Source organism: Triticum urartu, chromosome 5, assembly GCF_003073215.2.
Source record: "Triticum urartu cultivar G1812 chromosome 5, Tu2.1, whole genome shotgun sequence".
Lineage (NCBI taxonomy): Eukaryota > Viridiplantae > Streptophyta > Magnoliopsida > Poales > Poaceae > Triticum > Triticum urartu.
In genome coordinates this window covers 43,312,293-43,325,175 of record NC_053026.1, presented here as the reverse complement: position 1 = coordinate 43,325,175, position 12,883 = coordinate 43,312,293, and the positions used below count along the sequence as shown (strand labels likewise).

Below are 12,883 nucleotides of genomic sequence, written 5' to 3'. Positions count from 1 at the left end.
GACCGATGACGTGTTTTTGTTCCAACATACAACTCGGTTTTTTAGGGATCAAAATTGGACTACAAATATGTGTGGGTCACATAAACGTGAAATGATGGTCAGTAACAACAGAAACAAAATTCATCTAAAAAACCAGAAGAAGAAAAAATGCGAAAAAAGAAACATAAAAGGGATCGTCATCCCCGACGCTTTCAGCAGTTTCTGATTTGCTCAACCAAGAAAGTAATAAAAAAGTTAACGAAACTAAAAAAATGTTGTATATTATATATTGCCAAGCGCATTTGTCATGCGCTCCATCTGATCTTGATGGCCGTGCTGCTGATGATCAGCCTCGCACTTGGATGTCGATTGACAATTTTTGGTTTGCTAAGGGCATTTTCAGTCGTTGGCTTCCCAGGGGGCGCCTAAAATCGCCGTTTGGGAGTAAGTCGGCGCAAAAATTGGGTCTGGGGTGAGTTGGTCCCCAGCCGCCGGCCTCAGAGCCGCCCCAGACACATTTTAAAATAAAAGAAATTCGGCGAAGTTCGGCTTAAACACGATAAATTTTGGCCAAACACGGTAAATTTCGGCCAAACACGATAAATTTCGGCACATTTCGGCGAAGTTCGCGGATTTTCATTACATATACATAAACTAATCTAAAGGAAAAACTGGCTGAAGTCGCTGCCGTCGCCGCCATCGTCGTCGTCGGCCTTCTCCTCCTTGACGCGGGCGCCCCTACTGGACCCTGCCCGGCGTCGCCATGGCGGACTGGTGGCGGCGTGTCGTCGTCGTCGTCGTCCCTGTCGCAGATGACGACGACTCCGCCTTCGTCGCGGCCGCGTCGACGTTCCGCGTAGCGAAGCAGGGCGGCGCGCTGGCGCTCCTTCGGCTTCTCCAGGCGCTCCTTCTCCATCGCTATGGAGTCCCAGCGCGCCCTTCCAGGGCCACTTCGTCGTCGTCGAGCTCCGTCGTCACCGGCGCGGCCGGCTCCTTCTTCACCGGCGCGAGCCCCGGCTCCATCTTCATCGGCGCGAGCCCCGGCTCCGTCTTTGGCTTGACGAAGCGCGGAGGAGGAGCCGACGAGGAGGCGCGCCGGCCGCCCTCGTTGATGAGGATGTCGGCACTGCGGGTGCGCCGGCCGAGCGGCGGCTCCGCCGCGGGCTCGGCCTTGACACCGAGAAGGGCCGGAGTGCGATGAAGATCGGGAGGAGGAAGAAGAGGAGGAGGACCCGAACCTCCTTGGCGCCCATGGCCCGGCGCGTCGGTGCTGCGCCGGGGCGGCCGCCCTCGCTGGGTACACCAACGGTGGGTCGTTGCCGCCCTCGAGGTACGTCAGCACGCCCTCGAGTGTGCGGCCGGGGACGCCCCACCACAGGTGGCGCCCCTCGCTGTTCTGCCGGCCGCCAACCACCGGCGCGCCATTGATGGACGCCAAGCGCTGCTGCTGGCGGCGCTCGAAATACGCCGCCCAAGCCGCGTGGTTGTCGGCGGCGTACTGGGGGAGGGAGAGTTGGGCGTCGGTGAGGGAGGCGCGCACGACTTCGACTTCCTCGGCGAAGTACGTCGGCTTCGCCACCGTCTCCGGGGTAGCGTTCCGCCATGGCGACGGGCTCGGAAGAGGTAGAGAGATAGAGGGAGTGCAGGCCACCGGCTATATAGCCACGCCGCACCTTTGTGTACGCGTGCGAGGGAGGGGAGGCGTCGGCGCACCCTCCCGTGACGCGCCAACCATGAGGAAACCGAGGCCGCTAGGGAAAGACGAGGCGCCGTGTCGCTGACGCGGCGGACCCACGGCTGTTTCGCGCCAAAACAGTTCGCCCCGACGCTTGGGAAGGCCTTCCAGGAAGGCGCGACTGGACCATGCACGTGGCCACCGGCGCACGGGTGTCATCAACCTCGTGCTCGGGGGTGCTTCCATTTGGCACGCCCTGCTTGCTCTCTGACCATATTTAAGGAGGAGAGTGTGTGATCGGATTTCCGATACGGGACTAAATATAACGAATGAACCACGCATGGATGAATGAGTTTCGGAAAAAGTGTATAGCTGGGCTCCATTTCGGAAAAAGGTGTACACCTAGCTGGGCCGTGCCCGGTTCTGAATCTGTTTTCTTCGTGAGAGGGCTCCGTCCTGAATCTTTTGACTACGTAAAGTACTGAGAACCTGGAAACATCTCATTTCTTAACATAGTAGGACTGAAAAAAACATGACATTTTATTTTATATCAAAGGAAAAATATATATTAATTGGTCAGTTCCAGGAGGAATCTAATTTTTCTTGCTCCTTTTTTTTCCCAGTTGTTTTTGCTTGCTCCTTCGCCAACAGCCATTTGGCGTGGGGCTGAATTAGCTGTCTAATTAAGCTTATGATAACCAAAAATGAAAATAAAGTTTAGCCGGCACCACCTTATTTAAGACATCTCAAACTTGTGAGTTTCTGGCAGCAACTTAAAGTTTTCATATTTTTGTGAAATTTCAGTGTTTCGAACAAGGTCTGAGTGAAGTTATGGAATTACAAGCGAGAACCACATAGATGCTCACCGCAGTATAGAAACGTATTTTATTTACTGTCAAAAGAAAGGTAGTACTGAACAAATGATAGTGATGAATTTGTATTTTGAGATGCCCTTAATAGGGTGCTAAATGGCCCCTAATAGCTTGCCCTTGGCATGCCAGGATCGGACGGGGCTTGCCTGCTCCGCCCCGGTACTCCCATCCGTGCGCCGCGCACTTCCTTCCGCATCGAACGGTTCCCCTTTTTTCTCTCCGTGGCCCTTTCCTTCGAAGAGAAAATCACAAACAACTATGTATAATTTCCTTCCATAATACTCACACATCGTTAAAACTGGAGCTCTATCACAGTGGCTATGTCCATGTCGGCCTCGTCGACGTCGGCGATACTCCCGACCTAGTGCCAAGAGGACATGGGACCTTCTTAATGTCGGCGTCAAGCCCAAGGCCATGAGAACTGCCTCTTCCCTCCGACGCGGCGAGCTCGTCGTGCTGCCGCCGCCGGCTAGCCGTCTTTGAGGAGATCACAGGCGTGTAGCTAGTGGACAAGGTCAAGGAGAACATCCCATCCATGCACAGCTTGCTCGAGTACGCTCGTCTGCTTGTCCGTCAGCGCTGGAGCCGCGGCGACCACCGACGACAGCCTCATTGCCGCTGCAGCCGCTTTCCCATTGATGCTGCTTCTGGCTTGCCGCCAAACAACATCGGCAACCAAGCTAGATGAGTACGATGGCGAGTAGTGCTTGAGACTAGGAGCCGCTGCTACCACACCGTGGAATCCATCGGGTATATAATCAGATGTGATGAGATATGTGCGTACGGGTATGGGAAGGACACAGAATACATGGTTGTTTGTGAATTATTTCTTCGAAGGAAAGAGCCACGGAGAGAAAAAAACGGGAACCGTTCGATGCGGAAGGACGTGCGCGGAGCACGGATGGGAGTACGGGGGCGGAGCAGGCAAGCCCCATCCGCCAGGATCATGATAATTTGGTCTACAATACTTACAAAATTAACCTCCTCCATGAATCATGCTAGCTAACATAGAAGTAGGCAAATTGACAGGTCCTAATATGCTTAGCAAATTAACTTCGACCGTGAATCATGACCAATGATATAGCACTGGTCAGCTATGCAAATTGGCAGGTCAAATCCCACGGCAGGACAAATCTTTGGCCCGTGTGTAGAATGCATAAGCCATAGCCCGACCACTCGGTTCGATCTGGTCGCTTCGTCTTGAATCCGACGGTACGCAGCCAGCGAGTTGGCATCCTCGTCAACCAGTACACCTCAGTTTCCCTCTGCGGCTCTGCCACCCGACGCGCCACCTCGCCGCGGCGGAGAACCCATCCCGATGCCTTCCTCGCCGCCGGCATGGCGTCCGAGGCGCTCGTCGTTCTCGCGCGCGTCCGCAGCGGCGGGAAAACGCCCAGCCTCTCCCCGCTCGCGACGCTGCTGCGCCTGCTGTTCGGCGAGGGCAACGTCCAGGCCGCGTGGAAGGTGTTCGTGGAAATGACCGCGATGGGGCCACGGTCGAGCCTCGCTGTCTTCAACGTCATGGTCCTACGGTTATGCCGCAGGGGCTCCGGGCTCTTCCCTGTAGCTGCGGGATTGCTCGGTGTCATGTGGAGGTTCCATGTTATCCCTGATGCGTGCAGCTATGACATCCTGATCAAGAATTACTGCGTGTTTGGGCGGGCAGGGGATGCTTTCCAGTTGTTTGACAAAATGCACAGGGCAGGGGATGCTTTCCGGTTGTTTGACAAAATGCATAAGCCAGGGTGCGAGCCTGCTGTTGTGACGTATAACATTTTGTTGAATGTATGATGCCGTGATGGGAAAATGTTGGAGTCAAGGAGGCCGTTCGATGAGACGGCGGCAGTGGAATACGATCACTTTCATTGTTTTAGTCGATGGGTATGCAAAGGCTGGACAGATGGATGAGGCTGATGCCGCCTGCAGAGAGATGAAGGCGAGGGGATTGCTCCCAGATTGCTGCACTTTCAACATTCTTTCTGCTGGAGCATACAAGTTAAGAAAGGTTGTGCACTTGACACATGAGCAGCAGGAGCTGTATGTAATGTTTGGTTCGCAGGTATCAGCAGACAGTATAGATATGGATTTATAGCCTTTGTTGGGATGGACGATTGGATGATGTCCGACAGCTTGTGTGTAGTGCAGTTGAGCAGGGTGTTCCAGTGAGTGTTGCGGGATTTAATGCTTTGATTGCTGCATATAGCGAGGTGAGATTTGAAGAAGAAGCTCTCGAGTTATATAGACTTATGAAAGAGATAGGCCTTGCACCCTTATCACCCACTTTGAATTACTTGATCCTGGGTCTATGCAATCAAGGAAGACTAGATGATGCACAACTGTTGCTAGACCATATGATTAGTAAGGGATTTCTGTTCGTACCTCATTTACCGTTTACATGGATTCATGCTTCAGGTCTGGTAATGTAAAAGGTGCCTTGAAATGCTGGGATGATATGGTGAAAGTTGGTGTGCAGCCAGGTTTTATCGCCTTCTCTGCATATACCAGTGGACTTTGCAGATCAGATCATGTAAACGAGGCATATCGGGCATTTGTAGAGATGAGTAGATGACAAGAAGAGGTTTTGTTCGAACAATATTACTTACAACTCTCTCATATCTGCCTTTTGTAGGCTCGGCCATGTGGCTGACTGAAACTAGAGCAGAAGATGAGGCAGAGTGGTCTTGTTCCTAATGTTTTCACAAGCAACATTCTGATTGATGGTTTCTGCATAGAAAGGAAGGTTGGATATGGTGAATAACCATTTCTTGGACATGCGTAGTAGTGGCTTAACTCCTGATGTAGTGACGTACAATACAATTGTTATTGGATATTGTCGGGCCCAGGCTAAGAACGGTGCCATGATTTTCATGAACAAGATGCCTGCAGATGGCTGTGATCCAGATATTTTAACATATAATATTTGGATCCGTAGCCTTTGCAACAACCATTCGATGAATCGAGCAATGAGAGTGTTGGATGAACTTGTTGCTGTTGGTTGTTCACCTAATTAAGTTACATATAACACACTGATGGACGGCATTTGCAGTGATGGCCTTGATCGAGCTATGATTCTCACTGATAAACTGATTAAGATGGCTTTTCAGCCCAACACCATCACAGTTAATGTTTTCTTTTCTCATTTCTGTAAGCAAGGTCTTGGAAGGTGGGTCCTTGTGTGGGCTGAGAAGCTCGGGGAAGATTGTGTTGCTCTTGATGACGCTACACTGAATATACTTGACTGGGCGTACAAGGAGATGGAGTATAACCCCCAGGATAGCATTGCTGATATTGGCAAGTGTATGTTTCTCGAGTTCTTAATGCTCATAACGTACACCACTATGAGCAATAGTAGGTCCCCAAAGTTTACACATGTGCCTACCGAGACATTGGTTGATCCTGCCGGTAGCAGCACAATCAAAGTTTTGGATACTGGATAGTAACTGAATTTCATACCCATGTGAGCTACTTGAAACATGAGCTACACAATCAAAGTTTTTGGTGTCCACAAGGGACGTCGGCACGGGGATAACACAGCGGTCGCCAGCCTGAAGCGGTTGAGGAGCAGCACCTTGTCAGTGCCGCCACGCCGTTCCTCAACTTAGTCTGCTCAGTGCTGGTCTCCCCTGAGCTGCAGCTCAGCATCCGCCGGGAGATTGACACACTCGGGCTGCAGTTGGGGCACATGAGCATTGAATCCTCCAACAGGGATGATCTCGTCCACGCCTCACCGGGGAAGAGCACCAATGCCAGTAAAGACGAAGCTCAGAAGAGGAGTTCAAAGCATGACCGGTGGCATGGACAGTGTCAACTTGTATCAAGGCATGAAAGAATTTTCTCTTCTTATTTTTTTGAACATACCCTTCTTGTTCTTTTTTCTGTATATCTGTTCTTCGAAAAATTGCATTTTAATATTACCTGTTCATGATGCAAAGACATTTCCCTCTAAATATGTTTAGAAAACTCTTATCCGCGCTGCTGCCTTCATTGTTCATTGTAGTATGTATCTTTTTGCAGAATGTAATTGTGCAAAGTTCATGTCAGGTGCAGGTTGACCAAATAAAGGCCCAGGCGAAGATTAGTCTGACAAAGACGCCATCTAATCTACCCTGAGTCACAAGGTGGAGGGCAAGCAGGCGAGGAGGAACCGGTGGGCATGCCCGGTTGGCGCGCAGCAGGCAGAGCAGCTTGGAGACTGGATGTGTGCTGTCCTGCTGTCCCGCTTCCGGTGCTGCAGCCGGTTTCACTGATGGAAAAGGAAAATAAGTTCAGACCGTCTATGAGATGTATCCTGCCTGAAGAATCCTGAAGATCTCAGTGCCAACCCTGGGACAAGATGTTCAGATAATGCAACGAACTCTGCGAAGAAATCATTATTTTTGAGGAATTGGCAGGTGAGCTGCTCCTAAGATTAATAGAAGGGGCAATGTTAGGAAGCTAGCCAGAAAAGCAAGGTCAGCGCATGAACAAATACAAGAACTACTCTCGCGGCATCGAGCTCTTGGCACCAGCCAGAGGGGATCGTCTAGGACGGAAGATCATCACAAATTTAGTAGACTAACTAATATACAACCTCTTATGGAGAGTAAGGAAAACTTTAGGCGACTACGAATTAGTAAAAGCGAAATAAAGTTTATTCAAGCATGTAAAGGCTGCTACTTATCCAAGACAAAGGACAGAAAAGAGATAAAGATTGAACGATGCTGAACTAATTAACAAGCATGCAAATAAACTTAAAAGCTTATTAAGCTAGCCACCAAAATTAAAAGCTACAGCTGCTCATCAACTTGAAACTGCGGGACTCTGATATGAGGACTAGAAACTGACATCTGCTGTCGTATTAGACTAGCCACGGTGGGAGTAACTTCAGCTTCAAGTCTAACTCAGCAAATTTGTTTATGTGGCAATGAGTTAATGAAGAGAGAGGTAGTTCTAGTAACTTAGCTAGTTACTGTAACATCACATGTCCCAATGCAATATGAGCCTATAACCTAATAAATGGAGCTTTGCATGACACCACACCTATATTACTACCTACTATGAAGGTAGCAATATATTCTAGAAATATGTGTATGTTACTACTGTATGTTACTCTCCACTGTGCCTAGTCTTAACACACCAACAACGAGTTTCGATTTAACTAACTTGCAAGAGCCGCCCCCGCGTCGCCCGCGTCTGGCGACACGGGGGAAACCCGCGCCGCCGCCGAGGTTACCTCCGCCACCACCGCTCCCGCAGTGCCGCTGCCGGAGGGCCGGCCGGCGAAGCCGCGCCGCGCCCAGGGATGGCGGTGGCGGGGCGGTTCCGTCCCCCTCCCCCGTGCCAGAGCCCCCACCCCACCAAACCACGATCTGGCCGGGAGCCCCTCCACCACCGTCCCCGCCCCTCCCGCGTGGCCTTCCTCGTCTCCGGAGATGTAGCTTGTCCCCGTTCTGCGACGACTGCGCCCTGGTGACTCCCCTGCGCGCGTGGCCCGGCCAGCCCAGATCCGATCTGGCGAAGTCACACCCCCCCTCCTGTCCGACTGTTGTGTCCTCCGGCCGGCGTGGCCGCCTCCTCCCTCGGCAGTGCAGGCTTGGTCTGCACCTTCAGTGGCCACATCCTCCCTCGGCAGCACACCCTTCATTGCTGGTGGTGGTGGTTGGGCTTGATTTGGGTGGTGCGGCCAGGCGAGCCGAGGCTCTGGCCCTGCCTTGCTGCAGGCTATTCCTCGTCTCCGACGACGCCTCCTCCAAGCTGCGGTGTTGATTTCGTTCGATTTGTGTGCTATGGTGGTCTTCCTTGGCATGCGGTTGAGGCCTCCGGTGGACCCTTTGTCGGCACCGCTCCGGTCCTGGCGGTTTTGGACTTGCGTTCTCCCCTCAAGTGTCCATAGCCTGCCTGCGTCCTTTGTCGCTGCGGTTCCGGCGCCGGCGCTCCTATTGCTGCGTCTCTCCGGCCTTTGGCTCGCCGGCGTCCCGGCGACTTCGTCCTCGGCAGCTTGGATCTGCACCCCTTTCCGGCTCCTAGCTTGTCGATGGCGTCAGTTGCCTTCCTTCCTCCGCGTCGGCTTTTTCGGCCCTGCCGCCCTTTGACCCCATCCACCTCCACGGCGAGCCAATCCCAAAGCTTGCGTTTTTTTCGGCGTCGCCCGATGCCACCCACCAACGGCAAGCGCAACCCCACCCAACCCCGTCCTGAGGTGGTGATCTCGACTAGCGAAGCTACTTCCTCATCTTCGGCCCCTGGTCCGTGGCAATGGGATTGCTCGGACTCAGGCCAGGGCGAAATCCCTGCTCGGCTCGCCCACGCTGGCAACAACGGCACCTGTGGGTGTCGTTTTCCTTTTTGGAGGCGCTGCCATGGCCTCTACCTGTGCCCCTCTTTGAGCATCAGGGGAAACCCTTGGTCCGGTTCTTCGGATCGGATGGCGGCGGCGTCACGATGTCGTGCCCCTTCTTGAAGGCGTCATCTTGTTTGCTCGCGGCGTCCCCGGTATTGGTGTTAGAGATGATCGTCACCTAGCCGGTTCGGCTTGCCCCTCTAGCTAGGCTTGGCTTGGTGATTTAGCTGTGTTTTCTCTTTGTCCGGGTTGAGCATCCCGTCTCTCTGCTCTGGGTCCCATGTCCACGCCTTCTCATGTATGCGTTTGTGCTGTGTTGTACCCTTTTATGTACTCATTCTGCTTTTCTTCTATCAATGCAATGATACGTAAGCTTTGCGTATTCGCGAAAAAACACACCAACAACATGTTCTTTGCCCGTGTCCTCCTCCTCCTTCTCCATCGCCGGCATAATTAGATATCCGGCATGTTCAGGTTGATGGTGTGCCATGCGATCGCCGCCGCGGCTACGGGTGCAAGCCTTCTCGGCTTGTTTCCACCGCAGGTATTGCTGCGCCTGACGTGTGAGCAAAGCACGGAGGAGGTTGGGAAAGTGCTCATGCACCACACACACGGGTGCAATCTCCCATCTGGATGGATTTTCATGCGTGGGCATGCGGCCTGCGCTGGCGGCCATGAGATCTTGGCACCGACCTTATGAGGGACGAGAGCAGAAGAGATAGATGATGTGGGAGCAAGGAACAAGGGAAAGGGGACTGGTGTGCTTGTGTTGTATTGTGCTTGCGAGATAGATATAGAGGGGGTCCTGAAAGGGGAGCAATGTTGTCATCATCTACCAACTAGTAACGCTTGAGCTATGTGACGTGACACATGGTAGCGATAAGCAGGGCCACATTGCCAATAGATCTATCACTAGAGTTAGCAGCACACGTTGGAAAATCATGTGTTGACTAATTGCTGTGGTTGATTTTTTCTACCGAGCTACTCCCTCCGTCCGAAAATACTTGTAGAGACATGGATGTATCTAGATGTATTTTAGTTCTAGATACATCTGTTTTTATTCATTTCTGCGACAAGTAATTTCGGACAAAGGGAGTATTTTAAGATGACCCCTCTTATCTTCTACTCCGAGACCATTCATCAACGGTACATTTGATCATTCATCAACGGAGTATGAGGTAAGGGAAATGTTTAATCTCAACTGTCCATTCATCAACAATACTTTTTTTTAGAGGAAACAATCACCTTATTATTACTTAGTACATGGCACCATCAGCCAGTAAAACATCTCGATACAAACTGGAGAAACACTAAACCAAGTTTTGCATAAATTTAAAAGGCAACCCTCCATAGCTAAGTTATGAGCAGCTTTGTTCGTTGTTCGCCTGGCCCAAGCCACTCAATACTCGGTGACCGCTTGTCAGCATCTCATTTATTTCCTCGACAAGAGGAACATGAATAATGTTCTAATTATTGCAACTACTACTTGTTTATTTTGCTTTTGATATCAAATATTCATGGAATGCATACATACATAATATGCCTGCCTCATTATTGGATAACACATTTTTAGTTTCTCTATTCATCATTTTTTTAAGAAATACGAACTTTTGCTCTAATCTTGTATTACCATTGTAGAATATTCATACTAAATATACCTTGTAACATTTTATTAGTTTCACTGTTAGCTACGGAAAACTATGTAATCAGTTGTTGATCCAAAATTTCAGCATGAAACAGTACATCGACATAAGTTAAACCATATCAAAAAATTGATCGTGGGCGATTTTTTTTCTATGTTGGAATTTGTTTCACATCAACTGAATTATTTGTCACTTCCAAATTATTTTGTTTCTCTTATGGTATTAAAGTGAGTACTTAGATTTTAATTAAAGGTTCAAAAGTTACCAAGAATTTTTCCTAAAAAAAGGATACCAAGAATTAGCTGCGTTTTACTCACTACATGAATATGCAATTTATGGACTTTGTGTGGTGAAAGTGACACGTATATTCACTATCCAAGTTGGCTACCTATTAACCTAGCTAAAAAGGTGTTAAAAAAAACTAGCTAAAAAAGAATGTAATGATAGAGACGTGGAGCCCTAAAAAAAAGATAGAGACGTGGCATGTAGAAAAGTGACATGGAAATTTGAGCACTACATGCTATATTTCCTAATTTAACATCATATTTTAATGACATAATAGTTTCTTTTCTTACTTGCAAAAAGGGAAAATTTTCAAGAGGTGATATACTAGCCATCGATCGGATGCTGCAAAATGGACGGTTCGTATTAATTGGGCCTATCCTTAAAATTCGCTTTGCATACTTATTTGGGCCTAATGACTAAATCCCAAATATATACTGCCTGTCTCCTTACCGATTCCCGAATAAAGAAACCATCCACGCTTCAACCCTCGGCCACGCGCGCCGCCGCCGCCGTTCCCTCGTGGCAACCATGGCTGGCGCTGGCAGTGGCAGGCCACCCGGCGGCGATGGCAACTGCAGTGTGATTTATTCACCCTATCCGCAGTCGCCGCCTCTTGCTCCTTGCCTGACCTACCTGTTCCAACACTTCGGCCTGGACAAGATCGGCGATATCATGAACCGTCCCGATGGCAAGACGTTCGAGCAGAGGATCGTCCACCTACGAGAGGTGCGCGCGCTCCATCCATCCCTTCTCTCATCTAGATTTTCTTCCATTCAGATTTCAGGTCTCCCATTTTTCTCAAGATCGTTATAATTCATCAATCTTGTAAGATATATTCTCCTTAACTTCTACTGCATTCAGGCACTAGATGCTTTCGAACGTGCTCGTGACATATTCCACGTGGTCGAGGTCGACGAGGGCGGCGACGAGGATGAGGACGAGGACGAGGAGGATGAAAATGTAGGACAGATGATAACAAACTTCAGTCGATCCATAAAATATATAATTTTGTGTTGGGCGAATTTGCCTCTTCAGTCTTGGACATATACCTGCTTCTTTTTTTTTAGCTGCTAATACCTGCTTCTAATATGTACATACATTATTTCTGTCTATTAATTCAGCTCTTAGGTGATGAAGATGAAGATGAAGAAAAACCAGATATCGTGAAACGGCCACATGCTCCTATTGAAGGCGAACTGGAATGCAAGAAGCCACAGATAGCACAAGACTTGAGGTGCCGATTATGAGAAGAACCTGAGTCTGGAGGGACAGAGAATTCCTCGCGGTAGTTAGTGATTTACGTGTGCTGTATGAAGCACACAGCCTATGTTTACTTAGTTTACATTGCACCAACATATTTCAAGATGCACTTGTTTATACTCTTGAGGAAGCTGCGGTTTGGACAATCTAAAATGTTTAGAGTTGCACTTGTTTATACTTCAGAGTAAGCTGCAGTTGGGTCTGTAGTTTACTCAGTACTCCCTCTGTAAAGAAATAGTCAGTGATCTAAACGCTCTTATATTTCTTTACGGGAGGAGTACTAATTATTCCAATGCATTTCTTCATGGACAAAACGCGGCTAATTAGGACTGCAGTCATTAACATTACTTTTACTGCTGAAGTATTAACAGTAGATGGCTGTTAAAATGACACCTAGTTCAACATACTCAGGTAGCTTTATACGTTGTCTGAACTCTGGTTATATGGAAGCCTAAAAACTTCGCAGAATAATTTATATGATGATAGCGTACCAGCATCAAAATGGCGGCCGACTTCGATGCGTTCGGTCTGGGATTCAATTTAAGCATATGTTGTTTGAAGCCTATGTTGGGCTATGTTGTTTGAAGTATATGGCTTGAGGTTGAGGGTCCTGCATAAAGAAAATGTACGGCTTAAGGAGGATCTGCTGCACCTTGTTGAAGGCCACCCTCGTGGCACACACAGTGCTGATACCAGTAGTGCCACTAGACAGTGTGGACAAAAGTGATAACCATGCTAATGGGATTTGGAGTTTCAGGAGAATCAGGACTATGGCCTGCAGTCTTTCTTTCTTCAGTTATAAGTAGACGAGGTTCAGTTAGCGAACGCCTTTGATGTGATCATGTGAATG

General features: G+C 49.4%; 1 long non-coding RNA gene across 1 annotated transcript; it reads left to right on the top strand.

The window, feature by feature from the left end:
- Positions 1-3,742: 3,742 nt before the first annotated feature.
- LOC125507766 lies at positions 3,743-12,185 on the top strand. Its single transcript, XR_007282975.1, has 3 exons — positions 3,743-11,499; positions 11,635-11,733; positions 11,895-12,185. It is a non-coding gene; the product is annotated as an uncharacterized LOC125507766 (long non-coding RNA).
- The last annotated feature ends 698 nt before the right edge of the window (positions 12,186-12,883 follow it).